At 42.0% G+C, this 17,665-nt stretch overlaps 1 long non-coding RNA gene across 1 annotated transcript; it reads right to left on the reverse strand.

Moving 5' to 3' along the window:
- Positions 1-856: 856 nt before the first annotated feature.
- LOC126079376 (uncharacterized) lies at positions 857-16,333 on the reverse strand. The gene is made up of 3 exons (XR_007518204.1): positions 16,146-16,333; positions 14,993-15,124; positions 857-1,086 (listed from the first exon to the last, which is right to left on the reverse strand). It is a non-coding gene; the product is annotated as an uncharacterized LOC126079376 (long non-coding RNA).
- Between the last annotated feature and the right edge of the window lie 1,332 nt (positions 16,334-17,665).

Below are 17,665 nucleotides of genomic sequence, written 5' to 3' on the forward strand. Positions count from 1 at the left end.
GGTAAAAAGGAAAGAAACATTGTCCTGTCTTATTTAATATTATCTTTGATCAGGTTCTTTGAAGTCTTGCTGAAAAGGAATATGACTTAGTCATTTGCAATGGACACCCTTCAGGGTTGGTCAGGGATTGGTTGTTTTTCCTTCAAAGCCTTTCGTAGATATCTAACATCAGAAAGAGGCTTTGTCACCCCACAGATCGGGTCTTCATTCTTGACAGAGCCATTTAAACAGGGAGAACTCCCAGCTGAGGCCCGCCGAGAGTCAGAAAGGGGCTGGCAAGGTGGGTGGAGCAAGAGCAGAATCTGCTCCAGCCTCCTGATCCAGGTCTGGGCTGCCACAGGGAGCTCCTCACACAGGCCCAGCCTCCAGTGGGCTCAGCCAGGTCTGCTGTGCTTTCCAGGACCCAAATCCAAGCTATCCTCTGCCCTTGACCGTTTTTATTTGCTCATTTCCAGGGTTTTTCTTCCTTCTCTCCCCCACTTTACAGACTGGGTTGGATGGAGCTCAGCTGGACCCTTCTGGTGGGCCTAATTATCCCTTAGCCAAAAGAAAATGCCTTCTTCTTGGCACCCAGAGAATAGGGCACAGGGGCACTCCAGGTGTCCTCTACCTGTTGTCCTAGGAATGGGACCGCAGGAGATAGGGAGGTGGTGTATCGTGCTAGAGGAGACTGCAGCCAGTATGCTGATGGTGGCCATAATAGCACTGGGCTAGTAAAGCTGGTTTGGGATCTCGCAGTACAGGATCAGGTAGGAGCCCGCCAAAGTTGCAAAGTCCCCAAAAGTTGCCAACTCCTGTTGATGAAACAGGAGTGCACTTTAGCAAATGGAGCCATTTGGAGCACAGTCCTCTGCAATATGGTCCAGACAATGCTCAAGGCAAACCTTTCAGTCCAAGAAAAAGATCTTTACTCTATCCCAGGCACAACCTGAGGCCACGACAAAGAAAAAAAAGTGCATTGCCTACAGTCTGTGCTCCTTACAAGAACTTACGAAATGAAGAGAACTTGGCGTCCTTAATTCTCGACAGCTGCCAGACATCCCACGCTCACCCCAGGCCATCAGGGGCATTTGGACAGTCTGACATCTAGGCAAATAACATGGGAAACCATGAACACAACACTGAGATTGACTGGATTCCATTTATCAGCCCAAGGAACTTACAATTCAGTATTTCCTGGCTCAGATAAGACTGCAGATCAGTCAACTATTAGCAGACCCAACAGTGAGCTGGCAGAAGGAGGACGAAAGGGAAAGGGGCACAGCTGAAGTCTATGGCCAGGGAGGGGAAGGGAGCACATGGGTACCAGGAACGCTGCCTCAGCCTCCTCCTTCTATACTTAGGTTTCCTTTGGGGATGGGGGTCTGTCTACCAAAATACATCTCATCTCAGCCAAATAACCTTTTTTCTTTTGCCTGAGGAACAGGGTCATCTTCAAGGGCAAGTGACCAATGCAGTTGCATAGGGCCCTGCATTCAGAAGGGCCTTGCGTGTGAGATTTAATTCTTAAATTTGTCTTAATTCTGTGTTGTGCAAGTGAAGTCCAATGGAACGATGGAGCAGGCTCTGGGATTTGGAACCTCAGTTCATGCAGTCCCACTACTTGCTGCCTCCCTGGATGGGTTCTCGATGGTACTCTCCTGCTCTCCCCCTGCAGCCCCAGGCCCCACCTGGCCTCTCACTCTTCTCCCATCACTGCTGCTGCTGCCCTCTGCCTTTGTGCAGGGAGGGCTGGTGTCGGGTTGCATGTGCCCTGTGGCATCTTGGGGCAGGGCATGGTGGTGGCCATCCCTGACCTGGGCTGGTGGCACCACAGTGCCCCTGGTGGTCAGCCAGCTTTAGCCCCGTCTTGGTCTTGCAAGCCCCCGTCCATTCCAGTACTGAACACATCCCAGTGCTGAGTTTTAAAGATACTTGGGGGTCTCCCATTTGCTGTGGGCTGGGGTGGAAGGCCTGTGGAAGGGGAGGAGCCTGGTTTTGCCTCCCTGGACTGGTGGCAGGAAGAACCTTACAGCTGTAGACCCAAGAGAGCCCCTGCCACCCAGCTTCAAAGGCGGGACCCCCACGCACCTATGAAAGTCTGCACTAATTCTGGGAGTATCCTAGCCCTGAAGGGCTCTGTCAACAGACTCTGTGCCTGAGAGCACCTGCTTTTCTTCCTTCCAAACTTCCTGAGTCTGACTAGTTTGTCTCTTCTGGCCAGCTCCAGGGACCCTACTGGTATGAGCCCTGACATCCAAGTTGTGCAATTTCAGTGATTCTGCTTATGAAGTACATGCTGTGATATTTATTTTTAAAATTGCCATTGTATAATATAACGATGAACAGTAAAATTCATGGGAATCCTTTAAAATTTTGTTTTTAGAATGACATTAAATAGCAAATAAAAAACACAAGTCAAGAGACAGTCCTTGAAAGAAATCTTATGGGTACCTTTAACGGCATTTTCCCATTTTTTTGACCAAAGGGCTGTGTGTTTTCACTTCGCTCTGAGCCCTGCAGATTGTGTAGCTGGCCCGGCTGAGGAAATCTCTTCGATTATCCCTTCTCTTTTTCTGTAGAACAGTGTTTGTGTTTGGGAAATATATTATCTGCTTCTCCTTTTAGATTACAGGCCGGGGCCTCTTAGGACCACTGGGAGCTTAACTTCCCTGTAACTCTGGAGGCCAGAGCAGCAGGTCACCTCTAGCTGTTCCCTCCAACTCAAACTCTCCTGGCTTGAGGTGAACAGGGAGGCTGCTCAGTTCTCTGTGCAGGAATTTCATTTTGTTTCCAGGGCATCGCTAAAATTGAAGGATAGAGTGAAGAATGGTCAAAATTCAGGATCATTGCATTAATAGTTAAAATGACAACTGGCACAAGCTCTTGCTGCTCACTTTTCTGTGTGCAGGTGAAAGAAAACGGGAGTCCTGCTCTCATGTCAACTAAAGAACCTGACTCATAAACCAAACCCATTGCCATCAAGCCGATTCCAACTGACAGCAACCCTAAAGGACAGAGTAAAACTGCCCCATAGGTTTTCCAAGGCTGTCATTTTTATGGAAGCAGACTGCCACATCCTTCTCCTCTGGAGCCCCTGGTGGGTTCGAACCACCGACCTTCTAGTTTGCAGCTGAGCGGAGCACTTAACAACTGTGCCACCAAACCAAACCAAACCCATTGCTGTCCAGTCAATTTTGACTCATAGTGACCCTACAGGACAGAGTAGAATTGCCCCATAGGGCTTCTAAGGAGTGGCTGGTGGATCCAAACTGCCAACCTTTTGGTTAGCTGCTGAGCTCTTAACACTGCACCACCAGGGCTCCTTAATGTCAACTTAACAAAGTTTAATTAAACAATAAATTATGGGCATAAGGGAACTTTGTGGGGGTGATGGAAATGTTCTAAAACTGGAAACCATTGAATTGTATATGTACAATAGGTGAATTTTATGGTATATAAATTTAATAAAGCTGTTTAAAAAGAAACATTTAAAAAAAAAAAGTATGGTTCATCCAGCCAGTGAAATATTATGCAGCCTTTAAAAATAATGAGGCAGTTCTATATGCATTAATATGAAACAATCTCCAAGAAATATTAAGTAAAAAGCAAGGTGCAGAACAATATGTAGAGTATGCTATAATTTCTTATAAAGTATTTACATGACTACATACATTTCGATAGACTATTTCTGAAAGGATATAAAAAGAAATCAGCAGTGTTTTCTGTCTTTGGGGACTAGACTGGAAGCTGGGATGAGAGGGAGATCTCACTGTACATGTTTTTGTGCTTTTCAAATTTTGTATTATAAGCTCTTATTATCTATTTAAAAATAAATAAAATTGTTATTAATTTTAAAGAAAGAATCTCAGTGATAAGCCCTTCACCTCAAGCAAACAGTACTTTGTAAAAAGATTTTCTATCTTTAGTTAACAAACTTTCTCGAAAGTCACTGAGCTATAGGCCTTAAATATAAAGCGGACTTGTCTGCCTTGAGCATTATGCTCTTTTAAGATCTATCTATATGAGATCGAATTGATCGTAGCAACTTGAAAAATTAGATAGGAGCTTTAAGGGGCAGTGAGTTTATGTTACTGGGGGAGGAACAACTCAGAAAAGGAGGGTAAGACTGGTTGCACAACTCAAAGAAAGTAATCAATGTCACTGAATTGGACATGTAGAAACTGTTGAATTGATCTATGTTCTGCTGTGTATATTCTCAACAACAAAAAAATATAATGAATTACAAAAAATAATATAAAGCTGACTGATGCAAATTAACTAGTATAGTTCGAATTTAGGCTCTGCAGTGCTACTACGTGTGCTGCTGAAGGGACAGTGTTGGCAAAGCCCACCTTCATCACTAACTGCATGGTAAGAATCAGTGTGAATCCAATTCCCAGCTGGACATGGATCCAGGCTTCACCTTCCCACATTTCCCTATCTCCTCGCCAGCCACTTCAGCGGCGATTCTTGATTCTTTTCTCTCCGACCCTAACCACCCAGAGTTAGATCAGTCTTCATTCCCAGCCACCCTCAGCCAGGTCAGAACATCCCCGCCGTCCTGGGCCAGGTCATTAAGGACCAGCTGCAGGCTCAGGAGTCTACACAATTCCTGGCACATCACATCGGCTGATCTCTCTCTTAGTCCCTTGGAACAAGGTCACAGGCTAGAAGGACTGTATCCTTCTTCATGGACTTTCTGTGCTGTCTTTCCCTTTCACCCAGCACCCAGAGCTGGTTCCCATGAGTTAGGACTCTGCCTTATGACTGCCTGCACAGCCCTTCTCTGAATTAGCCAATCGAAGCTAAGTCAGAGTCTGAGGTTTAAAACGTAAAAGCATGATTGGCTTTTAGCAATGTATTCTTTAAGGATAGGTGGGATACCTGTTTGGGCTGCCCATTCCCTGAACACTTAACCATTCTTAATGTCAGGACTATACCCAGCTGCTCCATAAATGGAAAGGGCCCACTGGTCACTCCTCCAGGATAACCTGAGGTAATAGACACAGACAAGGACCTCGCCCCTGTTAAGATCCACTGATTAGAAATGTTTCATCTCCCTGACATGACAAAAAAAGAACCCAATTTCCCCCCAGTTTCCTTGGGAACTCACGGGCTGACAAAACAACTTCAGTCCCTTTGTCTAATCAGCATACGTTACTACTCCTTGCCTGTTGTTATTAGGTGATGTTTGAGTCGATTCTGACTCATATTGGCCCGTTAGAACAAAGTAGAACTGTCCCATGGGCTTTCTAGGGCTGTAATCTTTACAGAAGCAAACTGCTACATCTTTTGCCTACAGAGCAGCTGGTGGCTTTGAACTGCAGACCTTTTGGTTAGCAGCCAAGCACTTAACCATTGTGTCACCAGGGCTGGTTTCTATGAGTAAAGACCTACTCATTCAGAGGAAAAAGAACCTGCCTCTACCTCCACCTCTGGAACAAGGAAGTTAGCCTTTAGTCAGCCTAAAGCACTCAACCAACTGGAAAAAAATTTCAATTTCTCCTAAACAACTCTTCAATCAGTGACAAAACCGAAGCTGAAATATAGACTATTTTTAACTAGATAGCAATGACAATGTATGATCGTCAACTACACGTTAAAGTGTGCATGAACCTCGTAATGTTGAGCAAAAGAAGTCAAACACAAAACAGTAGAGGCAAAACTATTCTCTGCTATTTGAAATCAGGTTAGTGGTTACCCTTGGGGAGCTAGGGGTAGAGGTTAGAATGGAAAAGAGCATGAACGGGGCATCTGGAGAGTTGGCAGGGTCAGTTTCATGGGTGTGCAAACTGTGCAGTCACACAGGGCTCTGTACTTAGGAAGACCCTGCACTGGGCTTACTGTTCTGCTGTCATCATCTAAAAGGTTCTTAATAAAATTTCCACAAGGAGCCATGCATTTCCATTTTGCCCTGGGCCATCCCCTTAGGTAGCTGGCTCTGGCTGTTGGTAACATTCTGTTTCTTAACCTGGGTGCTGAACTTGTGAATATTCACCAAACTATACACTTTTTTTAGTATGTTTGCTCTTTCGTATGTGTTTTATACCTCATTAAAAAGTTTTTAAAAACAGAATTATAGACTATTCGAAAAACAACTCAGTGAAACACTGCTTATAGAATGCAGCCAAAGCAGTACTCCAGAAAATGCATGTCCTTAAACACTTTTACTACTGAAAGAGAAAAAATAAAAGTTCATTAACAAGGCAGACAGCACAAGAAATTAGAAGAAAAGTCACAGCAAAGCAAAATCTAGAGAGAACAAAAGGAAGAAATTAATAAAGATAAAAGCAAAATGAATTATTTCAAAATCAGAAAAACAATACAGTTGACTAGTAAGTCTAAGATCTGGTTCTCTTGGGTGGGAGGAAGCAAATAATAAAGCTGATAGATAAATCATTATTGAACATAATTAAAAGAGAAAGAAAAAACTTAAGTACTATACGAAATTAGGAATGAGAGTTTATATTTATGGCACGAGAATTACAAGGGAATACTTTGCCCAATTTTATGCTAACCACATTTAAAATTTGAATGAAACAGATAATACTCAAGGAAATATAAATATAAATTACCAATACAGACTCAAAAGAGTTAGAAAACCTAAACAGATAAATAATCACAGAAGAAAGTTGTGGGACAAAGAACTAAATTTGGCTTTTTGTCTGTTTTTTTTTTTTTTTTTTTTAATATTGTCGTTAGATGCCATGGAGTCATCCCCGATTCACAGAGACCCTATGTATAACAGAATGACACACTGCCCTGTCTTGTGGTATCCTCACAGTCATTGCTATGTTTGAGCCCATTATTGAAGCCACTGTGTCAATCCATCTTGTTGAGGGTCTTCCTCTTTTTTGGTGACCCTCTATTTTACCAACCCCGGGAAACCCTGGTGGCATAGTGGATAAGTGTTACGGCTGCTAACCAAGAGGTCGGCAGTTCGAATCTGCCAGGCACTCCGTGGAAAGTCTATGTGGCAGTTCTACTCTGTCCTATAGGGTTGCTGTGAGTCAGAATCGATTCAAGGGCAGTGGCTTTGGTTTGTTTTTTTTTTTACCAAACATGATGTCCTTCTCCAAGGATTGGTCTCTCCTGATAGCATGTCCACAGTAAGCAAGACTTCTAAGGAGCATTGTGGCTGTACTTCCTCCAAGACAGATTTGTTTGCTCTTTTGTCAGTCTGTGGTATATTCGATATTCTTCCCCAACACCATGATTCAAATATGTCAATTCTTCTTCGGTCCTCCTTTCTCATTGTCCAGCTTTTGCATGCAGACAGGCAATTGAAAAGACCAAGGCTTGGTCTTTTTGAAAATAGCCTGAGCAATTAAGGTGCTCTTTGTCTTTCTAAAATAGCCAGTCCACACTTATACATTTGTAAATTAGTGTGGGGCGATGACCGGCTCCACCCCGGCACTAGGCCTCAGGAAGGGAGGGGCATGATGCAGTCAATCATGCATATTTATTGAGGCCACAAGAACTAAATGGCTCTTTCCGGGCTTTCAGGACTGGCGAGAACACACGTGCCTGGAGAGGATACCACACATCCCTGGGAAAAACCAAAGTCTTGTGGTGCAGGGACCGCTTCCAGAGCTTGCCGGATGCACTCTTTGATTGTCTCCTTTCTGATTGTAAGAAACGGGTAACTATAAGTACAGGTAATGGTCTCCATGAGTTCTATGAGTCATTCTAGGTAGTTATCAAACCCACTGCTGGTAGTGAGAACCAGCAGAGAGGCTGGCGTTTGCCTAATTGGCAGGGGCCGGAAGGACAGAGTCCTAACTTGTGGAGACCCAACTCTGGGTGGTAAAGGTCAGAGAAACAAAGTGCCATGTGGGTAGCTGGTGTCAGAATGATGAAGTGCGAAAGTGAGGATATGAGTTATATTCACATTTGGGAAATTAGCTTTATGTAGGCTATTATTCATATGGAAACCCCCGTGGTGTAGTGGTTAAGTGTTATGCCTGCTAACCAAAAGGTCAGCAGTTCAAATCCACCAGGTGCTTCTTGGAAACTCTATGGGGCTGTTCTAGTCTGTCCTATAGGGCTATGAGTTGGGATTGACTGGATGCCAACAGGTATTATTCATACAGCTGTCAAAAGCTATTGTTAGGTGCTGCAGAAAATCCCTGAGGGAGCAGGAGATCAGGGGGATGCAGACCCCAAATTCTCATAAAAAGACCAGACTTAATGGTCTGACTGAGACTAGAGGAATCCCGGCGGTCATGGTCCCCAAACCTTCTGTTGGCCCACGACAGGAACCATTCCCGAAGACAACTCATCAGACATGGAAGGGACTGGACAATGAGTAGGAGAGAGATGATGATGAAGAGTGAGCTACTTGTATCAGGTGGACACTTGAGACTGTGTTGGCATCTCCTGTCTGGAGGGGAGATAGGAGGGTAGAGAGGATTAGAAACTGGCAAAATTGTCACGAAAGGAGAGACTGGAAGGGCTGACTCATTAGGGGGAGAGTAAGTGGGAGTATGGAGTAAGGTGTATATAAGCTTATATGTGACAGACTGAATTTGATTTGTAAACGTTCACTTAAAGCTCAATAAAAATTATTATATATATTAAAAAAAAGCTATTGTTAGGTGCTGGCAAGTTGGCTCTGTCTTACAGCAACGCTGTAACAGAACAAAACGATGCCCAGTCTTGAGCCATTCTCACAATCAATAGGTATGTTTGAACCCAGTGTCGCAGACACTGTCAATCCAACTAATTGAGAGTCTTCTTTTTCACCAACCCTCTACTTTATGACCTACTACATCATGAACGGAAACCCTGGTGGCATAGTGCTTAAAAGCTACAGCTGCTAACCAAGAGGTTGGCAGTTCGAATCCACCAGGTGCTCCTTGGAAACCGTACAGGGCAGTCCTGTGGGGTAGCTATGAGTCAGAATAGACTTGATGACAATGGATTTGGGTTTTTTTTTGTTTGTTTACATCATGAACAGAAATAGGTTAAAGAGCAATTTCCTTCAAAATTTGGGGGCATTAATCATTCTTATGCCATTAAAACTATCCCAAAGGAGAGAGAAAGAAGAAAACATCCTAGTATTTCACGAAGCCAAAACCTTATAAAGACTATACAATAAAAAAACTACAGTCTTATTTATGAATGAGATGTAAAACACCTAAACAAAATATACAAGCATAATTGCAGTATATTTTGAAGACAACTTGAATAAGTATAGTTTATTTCAGGAAAAGAAGAGTGGTAAAATAGTAGGAAATCCATTGATCTAATTCACCATATAAATAAGGAAAAACAGTAATCAAAAGAAATGCTAAAAATTTTTATATAATTTTAATATTCCTGATAAATATTCTGAAAGATAAAAAGAATAGAATGCTTCTTTAAAAGAGTAATACAAGTACATATCCCATGCATGTACACACATACACATATACACACACACTTACACATACACATATATACACACACATATACACATCACTAAAATCAAGAGCAAGATAAGGAAGATCCTCCCTCTCCTATTACTACTGTTCTGGAATTGTTAATGAAATTAGACAACAGAACAAAATTACAGTCATAAAGAGGAGAAAATTATTATGAACTATGATTTTCTAACTAGAAATCCAAAATAACCAAACAAATAATTGTTTGAAACAAGAGCATGGATTTTTTTTTTTTTTTTTTGGTATATTTATTTTACATGCATTTATTTTTGGCTGGTCATTTTTCTGTGCTCTTGTGTTGTTTCTAACAATTGGTTGACAAGCAGGGAAGGGATACACAGGGCTCCGGATGGAAGTCAGGGGAGCTTGTAAGGCTTGTCTGCTTCAACAACCTGGAAGGGAAGGCAGCTGATCTGCTCAGCATTGGGAGGAGTGTGTGTGAACAATCATGAGCCCCAAACTGAGCTTCAGGCTTAGATCACATTCTGAAGGTGGTAACCAGCGAGCGACAAAGCCTTTTATTCTGCACTTCGCAGTGTGGCTGTAATAAACCAGAGGGATCCGGAAGTCCTCTTATCAGCTCCTTTCCAGACTGCAGCCTGAGTACAAATCTTTAAGTTGGCTGATGGTCTGAGACTGGCAGGAAGGCCAGTCCCCTTGGAGTATCCAGGCTGAGGAAACATAAGCACAGGCTCCTTTCCCAAGAGAAAAGCCGGAGGAGGGAAATAGGAGTGCGGGGAAGCAAGAAAAGGGGAGAAAGGCTCAGGCAGAAGCCACCTCAAAGAGGAGAGCTCCAAGAACTTTGGAAAAGGTGAGGCTACAGGTCTCTAGGGCTTGTGTCACAATTCTGTCAGCCCCATCCCATTTCAGAGACAGACAAAGCTCTCTCCTGGCTCTCGCTTTAGTAGGCACCTAGGCACTCTGACTTATTGTTCTCTCATTCAGTCCACGCAACAACCCTTAGAAGTTAGATTTTTTGACAGTTTTGTGTATTTCTCCAGATGTTTTTCCTGTGGTGAATGTATTCTTAAAAAACGGACTCATTGTACAGCTTTGAAACTTTTTCATTATGTCTTAGACATCTTCTCATTGTGTACATACAGCTCTAGCTTATTATCTTGCAAAGTCTCATTAATTTGTATTTGGTGGACATTTGGGAAGTTTCCAATGTTTAATATTATAAACAATACATAGATTATATCTCCCTGAAATCTCTATTTGGCTGATTTCTTCACTTCATTCAGGTTCCTGCTCGAATGCCACCTCCTCAGAGGGTCCCTCCTTAATAACACTATTTAAAACAGCACTTCCCTCTTAATAAAAAACATTTTTTTTTGGTCTGTGGAATTGATTCTGACTCATGGCAACCCCACGTATGTCAGAGTAGAACTGTGCTCCGCAGGGTTTTCAATGGCTGATTTTTCAGAAGTAGACTGCCAGGCCTTTCTTCTGAGGTGCCTCCGGGTAGTCTGTAACTGCCAACCTTTTTGTTAGCGAGTGCATTAACCTTTTGCACCAGGGGCAGTCCTCCAACCCTCTACCACTTCCTAATCCTTTAACCCCCCCCTTTTTTTTTTGCACATATCACGACTTGACATTTATTGCACATGTATTTGCTTGTTTATGTATTGTCTGTCCCCATCATAGGCTTCAAGTTTCATGAAAGCAAGGACTTTGTTTTGTTTCTCTGCTGTGTTCCCAGTTCCCAGAAGAGTGCCAGGCCCACAGAGGATTCTCAATAAGTATTTACTGAGTGAAGTAATACAGCAATAAGCATTGTTTCATACATTTTTGTACATCTGTATAAATGTTTCAGTAGGATTGTTCGGTCAAAGAGTATGAATATTTGAATTGTAACACAAATCATCAATATAATCTTTTAAAAATGGTACCAATTTACTCCTATCCCAATTGTGAATAAGAAAGCGTTTCTCCACACCTGCCGCAATGCTGGGTAATATCAATCTTTGTAACCTTTCCACTTGATTTTAGAATTTAAAATACAAGTGGGTTTTATGATAAAACAAAAAAGCAAAGGTGCAAGTCTGCCTCTGGATCCTACTTCCCTCATTCACATCATACAAGCGGAGATGCCTGCTGTGTGCCCTGATGTCCAGATGACTCTAGACATCATATTGCTCAGTGAGTCTGCCCACCGGTGGGATCCATTGTCTCCCCCACCTCCTCAGTTCCAGCCTTTAACAAGTCTCCCAATTAGTTCTCACTCTTCACCTTACCCCCTTTCTTGCTGGAGTAGAGTCAGTCTTTGAACTCAGAGCTAATAGTAACACTAGCTCTATGACTGTATGACATGATTGCTTTTAAAACTCTGGGTTTCATTTAAGGAGCCCTTGGTGGCTCAGTGGTTAAGCACTTGGGGGCCAACGAAAGGCTGGAGGTTTGAACCCACCAGCTGCTCCACAGGAGAAAGATGTGGCAGTTTGCTTCCATAAGGATTACAGCCTTGGAAACCCTATGGGACAGTTCTACTCTGTCCTATAGGGTCACTATGGGTCAGAATCCACAGCAGTGAGTTTCCTTTGTTTGTTTTGATCTCTAAAACGTGAATGAGAATACCTCTGTTAGAGGGTTCCTGTGAAGATGAAGTAAGATAAAAATACATAAAGCATCTGGATCAGTGCCTTCCATATAAAAAACCCAAACCATTGCTGTCCAGTTGATTCAGACTCATAGTGACCCTATAGGACACAGGAGAACTGTTCCACAGGGTTTTCAAGGAGTGGCTGGTGGATTCAAACTGCTGACCTTTTGGTTAGCAGCTGTAGCTCTTAACCACTGGGACACCTCACCAGGGCTCCGCCTCCCATATAGCTGACACTTAAACCTTACTTCCCTTTCCCGGCTCCCTCAAAACCACCTCAGCTCTTTGTAGCTCTTGGAATATTTCTCATATTCTGACCTGTTTTAAGGTAACCTGGGCACTTGGTAGGACAAGGATGATGCTTGAACACGGTAGTCAGGCAATAGATAACCGCCACATAGTTGATTTCTGCATTTAGGAGCTAGTTCATTCTTGCAGGTATGTTGCTTTGTGTGCACCACCAATCAGCTGATGGTATTACACACTACGGGCTCCTTTCTGCCCAACCAGCTACTGGATGAGTTCAGCTCTCAGTCCTGTCTGAGCTGAATCAGGCCTTTTACAGAACTTTAAAATTGACTCACTCCTGAGTCATCAAAATAGCAAGACCCAAACACACTCTTGTTGCTACACAAAAGACCAGCATGGGATGTCTGCCCTATCTCCTTTCCTTCCCCTGATGAGACAGGGCGACTCACTGCAGAAGAGTCATCAGTTCTTTAGTGCTGCAGTAATCTGAAGACAGCTGGTTTAAATAATCACAATGTGGCCAGCAAACCACTAGCCATCCTCATGGTCATCCAGGTCATTTCCTGTGTATGCCACTAACCCAAGAGGAGAGAGGCAATTACCCAAATGTTTCTTGAGTGTCTGCATTCTGTTGGGCAGTCACTTATGGTTTCTCCTGTTTATGACATTTCTGTGAAGTGGCCTTTTCAGTTATTGAAACTCATTAAAAACCAGAGCTTTGAGCCCATTTGTTCCAGTTCAGACCCCTGCTGAGAATTAACATTTCTACCCACAGACATACTGAATCAGAATCTTCATTTCAACAAGATCCCCCAGCTGATTCTTAAGTATAACTTCTTCAGAATTTGTTAGAAATATATACAGGTTAAAAATATATACAGGTTATACAGGTTCTGATTGTCGTGTTGCTAAGCAACTTTTGCAGAACTACACACTTGTGGTAATGTTTTAATAAATGAGTAAAAATCTTGCCTCTAGCTGTTGGGAGGACAAACCAAAACCTGTTTATCCCCTTTAGACAATGACTTATCAAGTAAAAGACTTTTAATTCCACAATTGTCAGACCATTCACCTTCCTTAGCAGCAAGGCAAGCAAGAGTTCTGCTGTGAAGATTTATACTTGAGATTCCTAAGTTACCCTCTCAAAATACTTTTTATATACACAGCACGTGAATACATGTGCATGTTCTTATTAATACAAGGCTTGCACTTTTGGATGAAAGATCCTTCAGAACGAAGAACTGTTTTTTCTCAGTGATGCAGATCCTGTTGAAAGTATATACAGGTTGTTCCCAGTTTACGAGGGAATGAGATCCATTCATAAATCTCTTTAAGTCGAATTTGTAGGTAAGTCGGAACAGGTACATACAGTTCTTACGTCTCATTTAGCGTCAGTCAAATGATTGTAGCGGACAGCAAATATTTTACCTTTCTATGCATAAAAAGGAAACCCTGGTGGCATAATGGTTAAGTGCTACGGCTGCTAACCAAAAGGTGGGTAGTTTGAATCTACCAGGCGCTCCTTGGAAACTCTATGGGGTAGTTCTACCTTGTCCTATAGGGCTGCTATGAGTCGGAATCGACTCAACGGCAATGGGTTTGGTTTTGGTTTTTGGTCCTTAAGTACAAGTTGTCCATAAGTCTGACATTTGTAACCCAGGACTGCGTATAGAAAAAAGCAGCCCTTTCTGCCTCAGTCAAGAAAAAAAAAAAAAATGGAGAAAATAGGATTACTCAGTTCCATGCCAGTAGAAAGGAGTTATAAAATAGCAAATTGGAAGCATGATGTTTTGGCAAAGTGATTCAGAGAGCTCTAGTTTTAAATATGTTTGTTGAGAACAGCTCTCTTATCTAGGAACTATGGTCAGTGGTCATTATTTTCTCTTAAGCAAAGTCTTGCAGTTAGTATCATTGCCACAGGCCTGAGTGATTACAGTGGTAAAGCAAGTCTGACAAGACCAGGGGCCTGTGTAAAAGCTGAAGGCAGCTGAGATGACCTGGAGAAGACCTGAGGGCACCTTTCACTAAGAAGGCTGGGGACAGTCAAGGTTTTGTGCATGCACAGACATAACTTCTAAGTACCCTAGCCAGGTCTCTCAGAGCTGAAGACCCTGGGCAAAAACTGAATGAGAATCTTAAATCTTCAAATATTTTGTACATAATTTGTGCAACTGGTATATGCATACCAAAAGGGGGTAATGAAATTTGCCCTTGATCTACCTTACATAAATGTTAGAAGGATAAATGGAAATATTATATTAGTTGTCATTAAAGACTAACTAGTCATGACAAAAATTATGTTTATTTCATAAAAATACACATTCTTAACTGGTAACTTCTGGAGTTACCCTTCTCAAGTTCTTACTCCATTGATACTACCCCTGCTCTGATTTGATTATCCTAGCTGATTGTACACAAACCCATACTAAGCAATCTTACTCTTGGGGCATCAGGAGTCACATGTTGACTTATTGACTATAAAGCCGTTAACAAATGTGGATTAGTCTTCAACAACATTGCTATAACTAAAAGCACACGTACAACATTTATTGAACACTGAGTATTTGCAAGGGACGGTGCTAGGCTCATATTTAAACCGGTGAATAGGAAAGAATTGGACTTGATAATACTGTTCTCTCGGGGTGAGCTGATAAACTTTGGTGAAACGGTCAAATAACCATACCCATCAGGGGGTGTTAAGGCAAGAGACAGAGTAGAAAAATCTAAACTATACCTGAGAAGTCAAATAGGAGCAGTGCCAGCAGTTACCACATTCTAGACTGAGATCTGGATTCCTGGAGCCAACTGGCAGTTGCTAACAGTTAGAGCTGGGTTGAAGTGAGGTGAGATTTGCTGAGAGAACAAGCTGAAGGGGAAAGGGAATGGTATCAGTGAAGATGAAGAAAGACAGTTCAAGTTTTTGAGCATATTATTTGGTTTTTAACTAGGAAATAGATTTGACTAACATGGCTTTCCTTTTTTTTTTCTTTTTGAGAAATCAGAGTAGGCTCTTGTTTAGAGAAAAGTGCTTATTTCTCCAGAATCAAAAGTGTAAAGCTGGCTAGTCTTAGGAAACATTCCTATAGACTCTACCATCACTGAGAAAAAATAGTTCTTTGTTCTAAAGGATCTTTCATCCAAAAGTGCAAGCCTCGTGTTAATAAGAATATGCACATGTATTCACGTGCTGTATATATAAAAAGTATTTTGAGAGGGTAACTTAGGAATCTCAAGTGTAAATCTTCAGGGCAGAAATCCTTGTTGCTCTGCTGCTAAGGAAGGTGAATGGTCTGACAATTGTGGAATTAAAAGTCTTTTACTTGATAAGTCATTGTCTAAAGGGGATAAACAGTTTTGGTTTGTCCTCCCAACAGCTAGAGGCAAGATTTTTACTCAGTTATTATTACCACAACTGTGTGGATTCTGCAAAAGTTGCTTAGCAACATTACAGGCAGAAACAACAGTGGGTGGGGAAAGGAACTGGAAATTTGAATTAGAGATGCTCTGGGGGAGGTGGGTGTAACCCATCTCCCCACTACAGTGTGTGTTGTCCTTGAGCCTGACCTTTAAAAAATCAGGACAGTCATTTAAAGGTTTCAGTTAGAACACTGCTGCAGTTAAATCATAACATTGTGTGCCATTTTCTCAGTTACAGAAGGCGGGGCCTGGGTTTCTTACTCATTCTGGTCACTAGATTTTCATTCAATTATTCTAGAAACATTAAGCACCTTCTCAGGGACCAAGGCACAGGGCTAGTGGCAGGAGCTCTAGGCAAAACTTGGTCCCAACCCTGGGCGGGAGGAAAGCAAGACAAGTAAACAAAGAAAGGGTGTTAAGTAGCACATATCGGGTATGGTGGAAAGTCTGGAGCAGAATATATATTTTACCTGGAAGTGGAGAAAGTCAAGGAAAGCCTGTATAGAGGAAGTAGCTTTAGCACTGGGTCTTTTTTCTTCTTTTCTTTTATTCGTTCTTTCTCCCAGTCATTCCATACACTTGCTGAGAATTTACCTCTCCCATTCTGTGTGAGGACCTGGGTGCCAAGAATTCAAAGTTCTGGGGCTGCAGACCTGACTCGTCCCTTCCCATCCAGAACCCAGGCCCTTTTGCTCTAGTCTACCTTAAGGACTTTCCAGTTTAGGGAAGCACACAGGTGGCAAAGTTAAAGTTGAACCAAAAAAAAAAAAAAAAGGCTGTGGAGAGTGTTTACCTCAGGGGAAAGGAATTTGGACTGGGCGGTGAGGAGGGGGAGGGGGAGGGGGATGTGGGAAACTGGTACCATTTGAATTGAGAGAAAAAGATAATTTTAAAAAGACTGTGGAGGAAAAAAGTGATAATGTGTGCTAATCTCTACAAACTTTTGTTGAATAGCATGGTCATTTTCTGTTCAAAATCTTAAACAGGCAAATTTATCTGCAAACGTGTCAATTTAGGAAGCAAATAAATCAATATTCAAGTAGGGACTCTATTCACCATTCAACAGATACTGAACACCTAAGACTCCTCAGAATACCGTAATAACAAGATAGAAATGTTCCCTACCCTCAGGGACCTTGTTTCCTAAAAAGGGGTAATAATAAGTAAACAATGGACATATTTTTACACATAAGCCTGTTGAAGAAATAAAGCAGGTTGTTGTGAAAGAGTGAATGGGGGAGGAAACTATGTGAGATTGCGGGGTTAGTAATAGAGGATCCAGAATTTCTACACAGCAGCAATCTAGTTGGGGCGAGGTGACTAAGGGACCATAAAAAGTCCAGGTTTACCTAGGAAGCATACTAGTTGTACATACCACTCATGTTACAGATCAATAAAAAAATAAGTCTCCTAAAGTTATTTTTCTTTACACCTCACATAAAATTGAGAAAATGTCAACTCTCCTTATCAAAGAATAATATTTGTCATCAGGACTAACAGAAAGGGAGGTGTTGGAGGGAGAGTGCTAAAAGCCACTCCCTGGTTTTGGCCACTGTGCTGTGGATGAGAGAAATTCTTTTCTTGAAACAAAAGTGCAGAGTTCTTGTCCTCCAACAGCTAAAAATCAATTTGGAATAATACACAAAAAGGACACAATTATAAACCAGCAAATGATAAGACAGCTGTCAATGGTTCACCATGTCTTCAGTGAAGAATTCCCCATGTGAGAAATGTTAAGTACTGAGCTGTGTTCCCTTGAAAAAATCAAGTTTGAGTTAAGCCTTTGAACAATGCTAGTACAACATACATGACAAAGTTAACATCTATAAAGTACTACAATTAGAAAAAGAGACAACAGAAATAAAGGTAAATGGTCATTAAGCCCATTAATACTGTCCAATAATATAAATCAGAATTATATTAATAAACATTAAAAAAAATACCCACTAATGTCCAGAATTCACCAAGAACACAGTCTAATCCACTGGCT

Source organism: Elephas maximus, chromosome 7, assembly GCF_024166365.1.
Source record: "Elephas maximus indicus isolate mEleMax1 chromosome 7, mEleMax1 primary haplotype, whole genome shotgun sequence".
NCBI classification, from domain to species: Eukaryota; Metazoa; Chordata; class Mammalia; order Proboscidea; family Elephantidae; genus Elephas; species Elephas maximus.